Source organism: Ixodes scapularis, unplaced genomic scaffold (genome assembly GCF_016920785.2).
Source record: "Ixodes scapularis isolate PalLabHiFi unplaced genomic scaffold, ASM1692078v2 PGA_scaffold13__105_contigs__length_92229423, whole genome shotgun sequence".
Lineage (NCBI taxonomy): Eukaryota > Metazoa > Arthropoda > Arachnida > Ixodida > Ixodidae > Ixodes > Ixodes scapularis.
The window spans coordinates 816,211-828,387 of NW_024609839.1; the positions used below are offsets into that span (position 1 = coordinate 816,211).

Genomic DNA, 12,177 nt, shown 5'->3' on the forward strand with positions numbered 1-12,177 from the left:
ACGGATTGGCAGACCCCAAAACCCAAGAACAAAACAAAAACGCCTGTTCAGCCTCCTAAATGAATTCTCTACCCAAAGCGTCTAATTTCACCCCATGCATTTTTCCTCATGTATATACCCCATATATTTTATTTCTGGAGCTCTCCAATTTTACATTGTATACTTTTTTATGTGAATTGCATTGTGATAAATATTTTGAGACCAGAATAACCTGGCTTTTTATTATTAATTTCATTATTCATTTTAGCGATTTTAAAATTTTATACGCATTCTAACGACCCTTTTAGCTTAACACATTTTTATGGCAGGAGGCTTTTTACAGTGGAATTGCAGAAGACTTTTTCACAACCTGGATGATGTTCACTCCTTGCTTCAGGAGTACACACCCTCTGCAGTATGTCTCCAGGAGACATTTTGGGACCGTCGAATGGTAATTTTTTTACGACCATCGATCGATAATCCTACGATCTTTCGCAAAGATCGCATAACAATGTCTGGCAGTTGCGGAGGAGTTGCCATTGTTGTGGACGGCACGGTACCAGCTGTTGAAATTTCTTTGAACACTTCTCTGGAGTCTGTTGCAGTACGGTTGATGTTAGATCGCCTTATTAGCATATGCTCCCTCTACGTACCCCCTTCATCCTCCCTGACGCTGACCGATCTTGAACGCCTTACAGACCAGCTTCCAGAACCCTATGTTCTCCTAGGAGATTTTAACGCCCACAATCCGCTCTGGGGAAGTCAACGGGTCGACAGCCGAGGATCTGTTATAGAAAGGTTTCTCTCCCGAAGAGCTGCCAGTCTCCTAAATACTGGTGAGGCCACATATTTTAGCTCGACTCACCACTCCTTTTCCTGCCTTAACCTATCCATTGTTTTTTCATTCATGTTCACAAATTTTACCTGGACTGTCCTGGGGTGCTACGTTGCGCTTTTTGCACTCCCAGGAGACTTGGAAGAAGGAAGTGACGTCAACGACTAGAGCAAACGCAGATGGGATGTTGACAGAAGAAAACAAAATCAACATCCAAACTGCATTTGCTGCGTTGTTGACGTCACTTCCTTCTCCCTAGTCTCCTGGGAGTGCAAAAAGAGCAACATAGCCCCCCTGAACAACCCACGTGGCAGTGACCACTTCCCTATCCGTCTCATCCCCACAGAGCCCCCACCTATTCTCCCCTGCTGCTATCCCCGATGGAAACTTTCTATAGCAAACTGGGAACTTTTCCAGGAATGTGTAACGTCTTCTGTCCTGCCTGTAGCACACTCTATTGAAGAAGAAAATGAAATCATCACAGCTGCCATTGTTGATGCAACTCGTGCTGCTATTCCACAAACCTTGGGTAAGCTACCCAAGCGCCCAAAGCCTTGGTGGGATAGGGAGTGCCGAAAGTCCAGAAATCGCCAGAATTGAGCTTCGGCAAAGTTTCGGCGGTATCTCACCCCCACCAACCTTCTCGCATTCAAGCACCTGCGAGCAGAAGCCCGACACGTCAGGAGAGAAGCGAAACGCCGTTCCTTTCACTCGTATACTTCCTCCATTAATAGTTTTGCTTCAGCCAAACTTGTGTGGGACAGGGTAAGGCGAATGGATGGTGATTAGGCCCACTTTTCAATCCCCCTGCTGTCAGCCGACGATGAAGAGGTGTTTTCATCTGTGCAGGAAAGGCTGATGCACTGGGTAGACATTTTGCGCAGGTCTCCAGCTCTAAGAATTGTACGCAAAAGTTTTTACGCTTTAAAACCAAAACTGAGAAGGTCCCAATGCGCCGATCTGATAGCTGTGCCGAAGAATATGACCGGCCTTTTACTCTTACTGAGCTGCGTCGAGTCATCGCCACAGCAAAAGCTACATCCCCCGGGGTTGATGACATTCATTACACTATGGCTTCCCATCTGCCTGAAGCATTCCTCGTCATTGTCCTCCAGTTTTTCAATAGATTGTGGGCAGAGGGGAAGCTGCCGAGCGTGTGGAAGAGGGCTGTTGCCTATTCTATCTTCAAACCGGGAAAAGACAGAAGTAAAGCCTCCAGCTATAGGCCTATAGCCCTGACTAGCTGCCTGGGAAAGACATTCGAGCGGCTGGTTAACAATAGGCTTATCTTCATTCTGGAACGAAACTCGCTTTTAAGCAATTTACAGTGTGGCTTTCGTGCCGCAAGGTCCACTGCCGACCACCTCGTACGATTGGAAACGGCCATTCGAGAGGCCTTTATAAACAAGCAGTTTTACCTTTCAGCATTTTTTGACCTTGAAAAGGGTTACGATACCACTTGGCGGTACGGTATCCTTCAAAACCTTATCAAGATGAATATTGGCGGGAATATGTTTAATTGCATCCCAGACTTTTTGCGGGATCGCACCTTTCAGATGCGATTGGGAACAACTCTTTCGTCATGTTTCATCCAGGAGAATGGAGTCCCACAAGGACGTGTTCTGAGCGTTAGCCTCTTTCTTATTAAAATTGACTCTCTGTCCCGAGCAATACCACCTTCGGTCTCCTACTCGCTTTATGTCGATGACGTCCAGGTCTGCTTTTTGTCATGTAATTTATCTATCTGTGAGCGCCAAATCCAAGTAACCATTAATAAAATGAGTAAATGGGCTGATGAGAATGGTTTCAAGTTTTCTGCTGAGAAGACCGAGGCTGTTTGCTTCTCCCGGAGAAGGGGAATGTTTCCCGAACCATCGCTTCACGTAAATGGCACACCCCTTCCCGTCCGACCGGAACACAGGTTCCTCGGTGTGACGTTTGACAGCAAGCTTACTTTCGGCCCCCATATCAAGGCACTGAAACTGAAATGCCAGCAGAAACTAAACATTTTAAAAGTTCTTTCACATCGCACCTGGGGCGCGGACAGGGTATGTCTTTTACGGATTTACAGGGCTGCAGTGCGCTCTACCCTGGATTATGGAAGCCTTGTTTACGGATCTGCGAAACCATCCACCCTCAATATGCTTGATCCTATTCACCACCAGGGGATCCGTTTGGCAACGGGAGCATTCCGTACGTCGCCGGTACTTAGCCTGTACGCTGAATCGCATGAGTGCTCGCTCGAGAGACGTAGACTTTTTCTCGCTGTTTAGGACTTTCTAAGACTCCGTTCTTTTCCGCAAAATTCTGCTTACGAAATAATTAAAAAACATAAACTATGAGCGCTTATTTCTGCACAAACCATCTGTAACCTCTCCCTTTGCACTACGTGTAAAAATTGCTCCAGAACAATACAATTTTGATGCTCTCTCTCCTGTTCTTGAAATTCAACAAAGAACTGCACCCTGGAAAGTTGCCAATACTTGTTGTAATCTTTCTTTGACCAAGCACAGAAAAGATACAGTTGACCCTAGTGTTCTCAGGCAAAAATTCCTAGAGCTGTGTACCTCGTACAATGGCTACAAGCACTTCTTTACTGGATCAAAAACCAGAGACTACGTTGGCTGTGCCGCTATCGGCGAGGGCTGCAGATCTATAAAAAGGTTAAACGAAAATTCCTCAACTTTTACTGCCGAGCTTTATGGTCTGATAACTGCAGTTGACCATATTGCCAGACATCGATATAGAAAGTCTGTCATTTTCTCTGACTCTCTGAGCTCACTGAAAGCACTCAACTCTCCAAGATCTTGAAAGCACCCTCTGCTTGTGCAACTTTGTAACACACTAACACAAGCACTGGCAAAGAAGAAACATAGAATTCTGCTGGGTCCCTGGCCATATTGGCATTGAAAGCAACGAGCTAGCTGACCGTGCAGCTTCTGCGTGTGTAGATAGGACAGTTGACCATAACAGCATCCCTGCTACTGATTACCGAGTACCACTAAAAAGGCAAATAAAATATACCCGGCAGAGGGAATGAGATTTCCAGCTGCAAAGCAAACTCCATGTAATTAAGCCCATCCTTAACGAGTGGCGTAGTGCCAGACACCGAGAGCGTTTTTATGAGATAGTTTTATGCCGATTGAGAATAGGACATACCCACCTTACCCATAGCTACCTCTTGCGTAGGGAGAGTGAACCGACCTGTGACTTCGATTCTGAACCATTAAGTATACTTCACATTTTGATAGTTTGTCCACACTTTAAAGAGAACCGTCGAACCTGTTTTTTTTATATTCTATCGGGAACATGTACCATTTCACTTGGCTCTTTTACTGGGTGACGAGCCTCTTGTCCCAGTCTCACAAGTTTTTAATTTTTTGGAAGAAATTAATAATCTGCGGAAATTATAAGTCTAGTTCCTCGTAAGGTCCGCCCTGGGGCTTTAGTCAATCCTTAAAGAATGTAGGCTTTTTTTACATAATGTTTCTGGCGCACTATGGCCCCGATGCTGCTGCGCCAAAAAACCCCAAAACCAACCATCTCATCTTGAGACAGACTAATACCCCAGTAAAAACCTCTAAGGAGTTTTACGGTCCCAAATTATCCCATGTACAGGGTGTCACAAATAAAAATTTACACGGTCTTTTTTACCGCAAAAATAAACTAGGCATCGCCGAACGCTCATTTTCCGCCCAAAGGTAGAGCTAGAGGTCACAACCAGATGCCGAAGTTTCAGCCCGATCCGATAACTTAATAAGAAGTTATAAGTGATTTTCTGAAAATTTCAATGGGAAAAGGGACCCCATTTTCGCTCGTTTTCGGTTTCTGGTGCCATAGAGCCCCATGTCTTTGAAAACTCCGTCGGCCGCGATTTTCCCATTGAAATTTTCAAAAAAATCATTTATAACTTTTGATTAAGTTATCGGATCGGGTTGAAACTTTGGCACCTGGTTGTGACCTCCAGCTCTACATTTGGGTGGAGAATGAGCGTTCGGCGATGCCTAGTTCATGTTTGCGGTAAAAAAGATCGTGTAAATTTTCTTTTGTGACACCCTGTACTTCGTAAGGGCCATCAATTCGAGCCCAGCTCGGAATGACCCAGTATTTGCAGGAACTGATAATCGTTGAATGAACGACAACGAAGCAACAATTTTTCTGAACTTGTTTTTTTTTTTTCCTTTTGTTTTGGGGGGGGGGGGGGGGGGGGTGGGGTTCATATTCACCAAGGAAGACTTCCCTCTCCCCTCGTATGCCGACTTCCCTTGTATTATAATGCCCCCCATCGAATTCAGTAGGGTCGGTATCAAAACATTAATCCAAACGCTTCCAAGTGCACTCCTGGAGAGAATCCCATCTCAGGAACGTTTGTGAAATTAATAAAACGTTTTGTGACACCCATATTTTTAGAACAATTCAAATAAAGCTTTCTTTCGGAAAATGTCTCACTCGATTGGCGTTTCGCCATTGTTAAGACGATCGTCAAAGTAGGTGACTAATCAATCAATCAATCAATGTTTATTTTTCCCTTGTGCTAACCAACAGATCGAAAGCCTACTGTTTAGGGGTTAAAAGCGCTAAGAGCGACGGACGAGTAGGAGGGACACACACCACAGAGCGCTACTTGCAACTGGTTTAATGTTGGGAAAGCACACGTACCGCGAAACCAACAAGACACACATCCGATTCAGTCAACCGCCGTTTATCACATTTCGTACTCTTACACCGTGCATGATCGTAAAAACGATAACTCCGATTCAAACAGGGTTATCGATGGGGCACTTACACATGTACCTTCGTCACAATCGGAAATAAAAAACGCTTCCGTTATCTCCTCTGTCTTTCTGTTTTTGTCTCGTGCCAAGATCACGGTATTGTCTAAATAGGGTAAACACTCACAGCTATTGCAATGCACCACGAGATTGCCAGAGGGGGCTGACCTCAATGACAGGGCATGTTTCCTCAGTCTTTCGTTCACGCATCAAACCGACTGCCCCACGTACACCCTCCCACAAAACAGAGGAATTCTGTACACAACCCCCACTCTGCATTCTACGTATTTTGTTGCGTGCTTCCCGTGTGTCACCTACACACGGGTAGGTGACACACGCGGTGACACCTACCCGTGTGTCACCCCGTCCCACCCTCCCACATAGCTTGCTTAATTTCTGTGGAGCTGAAAGGAGAACCGAAATGCCATGCTTTTCCCCCGCCTTTTTTTATGTTATGGCTAACGTTATGTATATACGGTATTACCACTGGTCTCTTATCTGGCTTGCCCCTCTCTTCCCTCTTCCCCCCTCCACGAAACTTCTTTAGCAAGCCCTCTACCACCCCCTTAATGATCTCACAGGGGAAACCTCCCTCCTCCAGCTTCCTCACTTGTAACCCGAAGCTGTCGGCTGCGCTGTGCGTACAAGACTTCGTTAAGGCCGCGTTCAGGCAGGTTGTGGCTATCCCCCTCGTAATAATCTTGGAGTGGTTAGGGTCATAAGGCAAAACACCTTTTTTCGCCCTAGGACAGTATGCCCGACATACATGCGACGGGAGAAGTAAAATAGTTTGTTGTTGGGCGAGTTGGTGAACGTTTGGATTCATGGTTTTGCGCAAAAAGGACGGACACAAGAGAGAGAAACAAACACGAGCGCATCATGGTTTTGCGCAAAAAAGACGGACACAAGAGAGAGAAACAAACACGAGCGTATCATGGTTTTGCGCAAAAAAGACGGACACAAGAGAGAGAAACAAACACGAGCGCATCGCGCTCATGTTTGTTTCTTTCTCTTGTGTCCGTCTTTTTTGCGCAAAACCATGAATCCAGACGGGCGAAGTGCCAACTTCAGATCCAAAAACTCAAACCCTTTCCACCGGGTTCTCACTTGTGAAACTCAAGCCCGAGGCGCTAGTTTTTAAAATCTCCAGCATGTGTGACACAAACACCGCCCTTTCTGACTCAACTTTTTTCCGGAACCGAACAAGATAGTCATCTACAAATCTGAACACACGGACGACTCCTGCCTCCAATCTGTTCCTAATCTCCCTATCACATTTTGCTAAGTACAGATCACTGAACTCTGGAGTCACACTCGCACCAATACACACCTTGCTTGTGCACAAGCTGTACGTCTCTAAAAACAATATATGTGAATTCCAAATAAAAGCCCAGCAACTCTAGAAAACCTTCCGTGGCAACCCCACATTGATTTTGGAACTTGACCTCCCCAAACACTTCAATGGCCTCACGAATAGCTACAAAGAGACGGTCATGTGGGATAGAATAAAAAGGGTTTTCAACGTCAAATGATACCGCATCACAGGCACCAGGGTTAGAATATGTCAGAAAATCCAGCACACCTTCTGCGTTGTTAGCCCCGAAAGGATCGTTCAAGTGAAGCTGGGAAAGGTGACGCTGAAGGTACGATGACATCTGCATCTGCCACGAGCCCCTCTGTGTCACAACAACCCTAAACGGCATGTCTACTTTATGAGTCTTTACTGTAAAAAGAGACAAAAAACTTTAGGTTAAGATTCTTAGCCCGTATGATCGACGCTTTTAAACTGTTCAGGCTCAAGTTCTGGCACAGTTCAGCAGCCCTCTTTTTTACCCTCGCGAGGGAAACGTTCTTTGCTTCCTTAAAATTCTTCTCTACTGACTGCTTGCACTTAAGTAAAAAAAAAATTAAGAAACAAAAACTACCTTGTAACACCCAGTCTTTTGAATTTGTGAATGATTTGCATTTTAATACTCAGGCAGGAGCACATCCGGATGTTATGTTATTTGATTTCAACATGGCGTTTGGTGCAGTGCAATATGAACGAATAATTTCAATGCTTTCTCGCCTCTAAATTGATCCATTCCTAGTAAATTAAATTTTAGCCTTTCTCACCGACCGAACCCAATCCCTAATTGCAATCTATTCCCGAGTTTCTGTAATTTCTGGAGTGCCCTATGGCAGCGTGCTCAGACCATAACTCTTTTTGATATATATTAATGACCTGCTTCCAAACATTCAATAAACCATTAGACTTTGCTGACGATTGTGCGCTATACCGGAAAGTTTCATCTCCAGCAGATCATGCGATCTTTCAAAATAATCTTAATAAAATCAGCGAATGATGTGCTACGTGGCAAATGAAACTTAACTCAAGTAAATTCCGCGTATTAAGAGTTACGAATAACAAAAAAACACACCTTTCCAGTCCTCTTTTTTAAACCAGGTAATATAATGTGTAACATCATATAAGCACTCAGATACAGTGGACTGTCTCAGGAGTTAATTTCACCGACAATTTGTCCTGGATTGCGAATATAGGTAGTATAGTGAATAATAGATCCCGCAAACTAGGTTGTTTTTTAGAGCTTAGCTCTTAACAGCCCGTTTCCGGCTTGAGTGGCGTCGCCGTCGCCGTCGGGGTAACCGCGCGTAACCCTCGTAACCCTCGTGAGGGTCACGAGGGTTACGAGCGTTACTCTCACAAGGGTCAACCTCGCGAGGATCACGAGGGTTACCCTCGTAATCCTCGCCAGAGTGACCCTGTTAACCCTCGTAACCCCCGCGAGGGTTATGAGGGTTTCTTACCCTGAAAAGGGTTACCCACACGAGGGTCACGAGAGTTACCCTCACGAGGGTCACGAGGGTTAGGAGAGTTGCCCTCACGAGGGTCACGAGGGTTACCCTCACAAGGGTTACTAGGATTACCCTCATCAGGGTTACCCTCACGAGGGTCACGAGGGTTACCCCCTGAGGTCACGTGACCCCCCCCTGAGGTCACGTGACCTCAAGGAATCACCTATCCCTCAGTACCCTTCCATCCTCCTCCTCACGAGCTGCGCTCTAAACCGGCGTTACAAGGAGTTGTAAATGTTTTTTTTGTTATATTTTTTAACGGAACATTTATTTTGCTATTTAGTGAATTCTTATTTCCCCCTTTATGTGGATAATTAAGAGATATGGTAGGTGAATGTTAGATTAGATATATGTTATCTTATCAAGACGTACACGTTCAAAATGCCGAAAGCATCGTTTTTTCCTTCGACAACCAAATCCCGTAAGAACTACTTCGCGCCGTGTATGAACAATGCGCAAAACTCGCTTTTTTCTTCAGGTGAAAACGGGTATAAATTTCTTGCTTGTAAGTCAATTATCCTTCCGAAACTCGAATATCCCAGCATGATATCATTAGATATTTAACCCTGAAATTAGAAGCTTTAGAGAACATTGATACCGCCCGTTTCATCTGCCGCGAGTACGCTCCCCTAACAGGTGTCTCATAGCCGAAGAGAGACCTGGAACTCACTTGTTCATGTTTTATCCACTATCATTTTGTACAAAATATTGGAACAGCTTCCCCGCACACGTAGTGGCTCCATCCGATCATATATTGTATAGGCAAAGCTGCGTAGATTCTTTTAGTTAGTTTTCTTTTTTTCCTAATTTCAATTGCAGCATGGCCATTCAATTTCCACTCGAGCACTAGCACTATGCTCATCCTTCTACTGCTGTAATGAAATTTTTGTACATTCAATTTGAAGTTCGGGTTTTAGTAGTCTGGCGTTGGGGGAAATTTGTATCAACTGTTCGTCTTGTTCTTTTTTTGCTTTTGTATATGTCATTACTATGACTATTCCTCCCTTTTTGAATCCCCCCCCCCCTCAAGTAATACATCATCAAATCAAATGCCTTTGAGGTAAATAAATGAAAATAAATTGAATAAAAAGTCTAAGTAAGCGTCTGCGCTCTTTTTTTCCCCCACTCTGCAGCCAGCAAAGAGGAAGCCACGGAGCTGACCGAGCTTTCTTCCCCAAGTTACCTCAAAATCTCCCTTCCTGCACCTGCGCCGCGGCCATCCCGACCACCTGCGACAAGAACGACCCTAAGTAGGCTGTACAATAGCTGTGATTTTTCCGATGTCTAATCACGAGAAAAACCGGCGCATATTTTCCAAGGTAAATCTCTTAAAAAAAAAAAAAAAAAAAAATCTCTATTTCGGTGATCTGTTTCGAATGGACTCTACAGGCGGTAATTATCGGTGAAGACTTTAGGTGAAAAACTAACAGTTCGAGCAGAAATAGGAGGGTACTGACTAGAACAGTCCTAGTGGAGCGAAAATTTCCAGAATTCGTACGAGCGCCCATGTTTTGAGAAGAGCGTTTGAACCGCCCGAAGAAGCCCGTCGCGTGTCCTTCTCCAACGCATGCAACATCTCTCCCAATCGTTCCACCAAAGCACACATCTCAGACACGTCTCGTACATCAGTTCCACTGAAAGGAAAGGACACATTAGTAACATTGTGTATAGCACACTATCTGGAGACAAATCTCCTTCCACATGACCTTCTCCAACGCAACAGCTGCCGGTGTCAATCGCAGCACACTTGTGGTCGTTTGCTTCTTTTTTTTTTTTTTTTTGTTTCAGTCAATTTTGCATGTTGACATTAAAGGAGCGATGCAACAATTTTTGTACTTTGCGCAAATACCGCTTAAAACGGATCCCTAACGTTAATGACCTATGAAACATGCGTTCGTTTTTACCCCACGCAATAGAAGTCCCAGAAAAAAAATTAAAGAAAAACGAGCAGCGTTCACCCCCTCAACTCGCAGCCAGAACAAGCGGCCACGTGATCTGGAGCCGATTATATGCCGCCAGTGTTGATCATAGCCACGCGCTGGGGTTGTCAAAGCGCAGGACACGCGCTGAGTTCCAGACATTGTTATGGCTCGGCTGTTGTCGTCGTTGCAGCGATTGGACACGGGTCACTACGCGAATGCTTCTCGAGCTAGCAATTATCACGAGCCCAAGTCGAGTGCCCAGGCAATGCTCGGGTCCAATCTATGAACCGCATTCAAATATCGTCACTTGGGTGTACTGCGATCCCCACGTTACGTCATCAAATTTTGCAAAGGAGAGATTGAATGAAAGTGATCGCTTTTGTCCTTGAAATTACACCGCAACAAAGGAGTTCCTTGGCCAGTGGCGTTGCGTGTAAGTACCCTTGAGTCCCAGGTGTGCCAGTAAGCTCGTGTCAAGTGAAAAACATTCCAATTGAATATCGTTGCACCGCTCCTTTAATAGCATCTTCGATCAACTCGCACCGGAATCGCCCTGAAACCAGTACAGTGCACAGCGCACTTCGGTCGTGCAGCGCGATGTCGGTGCAACATCGAGGACAAACTGCGCCGCGCCGGTGCACCGCGGCGAGCTCCACCTTGCGTCACTTCGCGTTTTGTTCGTTTTTTCCTGCGTAGGTCAGCGCACGGTGCCCGTCTGCTGTCAATTTCTCCTATTTTTTTACTCGCGGATTTGACGGTCCCACAAAAATAAACATCGTGGACGTGATTGTCGATGGGGTCATGAAGCGGGTGACAATTCCACATGTATATGTTGGCCATCATTATTGGTTCAAGAAAACGAAACACCACATAATAGCCGTACCTCGCTGTCATCGAAACGCCTCGCGCCGCTTTCCACGAAGTTCGTGCTTTTCGGGCGCTCCTTGCCACCGCAGCAATCGCCGGTAATTGCGGCGATGGTGAGAAGCTCGTCGTCTCGCCGTCAGGAGACCCGAGGAAATCATCTAGTGCAGCTGCGAGGCGTGTTCGTTTTTGCAAGATCGCCATCTCGATAGTCTGCGCGTCTACTAGTCCCGCCATCTTCTCGATTCCCGCTCCTGGCCGCAATGCCTGATGGGACTGCCCCCCGGCGCACCGCCGATTTTCTTGGTGCGCGTTGGGGCAACGAAAAGCCGCACCGGGAGGGTGCGCTTCGTTGATCGAGCACGTCCGGTGCGCACCGGTGCACTTGATCGAAGATGAAGGGGCGCACCTCAGTGCCCCGGTGCGCACCGGTGCGGATGATCGAGGATGCTATAAGAGATGTTTATCAGTTTCCTTTTTTTTTTTTTTTTTTTTTTTTTTGTGGTTAACTCTTTATTTTATTTTTTTTGGTGCAGTTTCTGAACCTAAACTGTTTTTTTTTTTCTTCATTTATTGCACGTGCGGCCACGCGTGCCTCCACAATCGGTCGCCATCCTTAAAAAAGGCGTGCAATAAGAAAACACGTGCCGCCATCTGTGGGCAGCGCTGCAAACGAAAGCTAAGCTATGATCCAGCCTGGGTCCTCGAAAACAACTAAGGGGCCAGGTAGGGAACGCGGACGAGCTACACTTGTGTTACACGATTTGTGAACGGCTGTAGGTGGGCGAAGTAGGCTCGTCCAATACGGTCAAGAGGTTAAAACGAAAACGTCTACGACCTACCTAAAAACTAAAAGAAATATCTCACATTTATGAAGCCTGGAGCGCTTTTAACGGAGCCCACTAGTTCCAAAAGTTCGTCCGTCCATCCATTCGTCCGTCCGTTAATT

General features: G+C 45.7%; 1 long non-coding RNA gene across 1 annotated transcript in view; it reads left to right on the forward strand.

Moving 5' to 3' along the window:
- The window catches only part of LOC121835482, a 32,151-nt gene that overhangs the window by 16,703 nt on the left and 3,271 nt on the right, over positions 1 to 12,177 (forward strand). Inside the window, exon 2 of the long non-coding RNA XR_006077610.1 lies at positions 9,576 to 9,692. This is a non-coding gene — a long non-coding RNA (uncharacterized LOC121835482). The remainder of the gene's footprint in view (positions 1 to 9,575; positions 9,693 to 12,177) is intronic.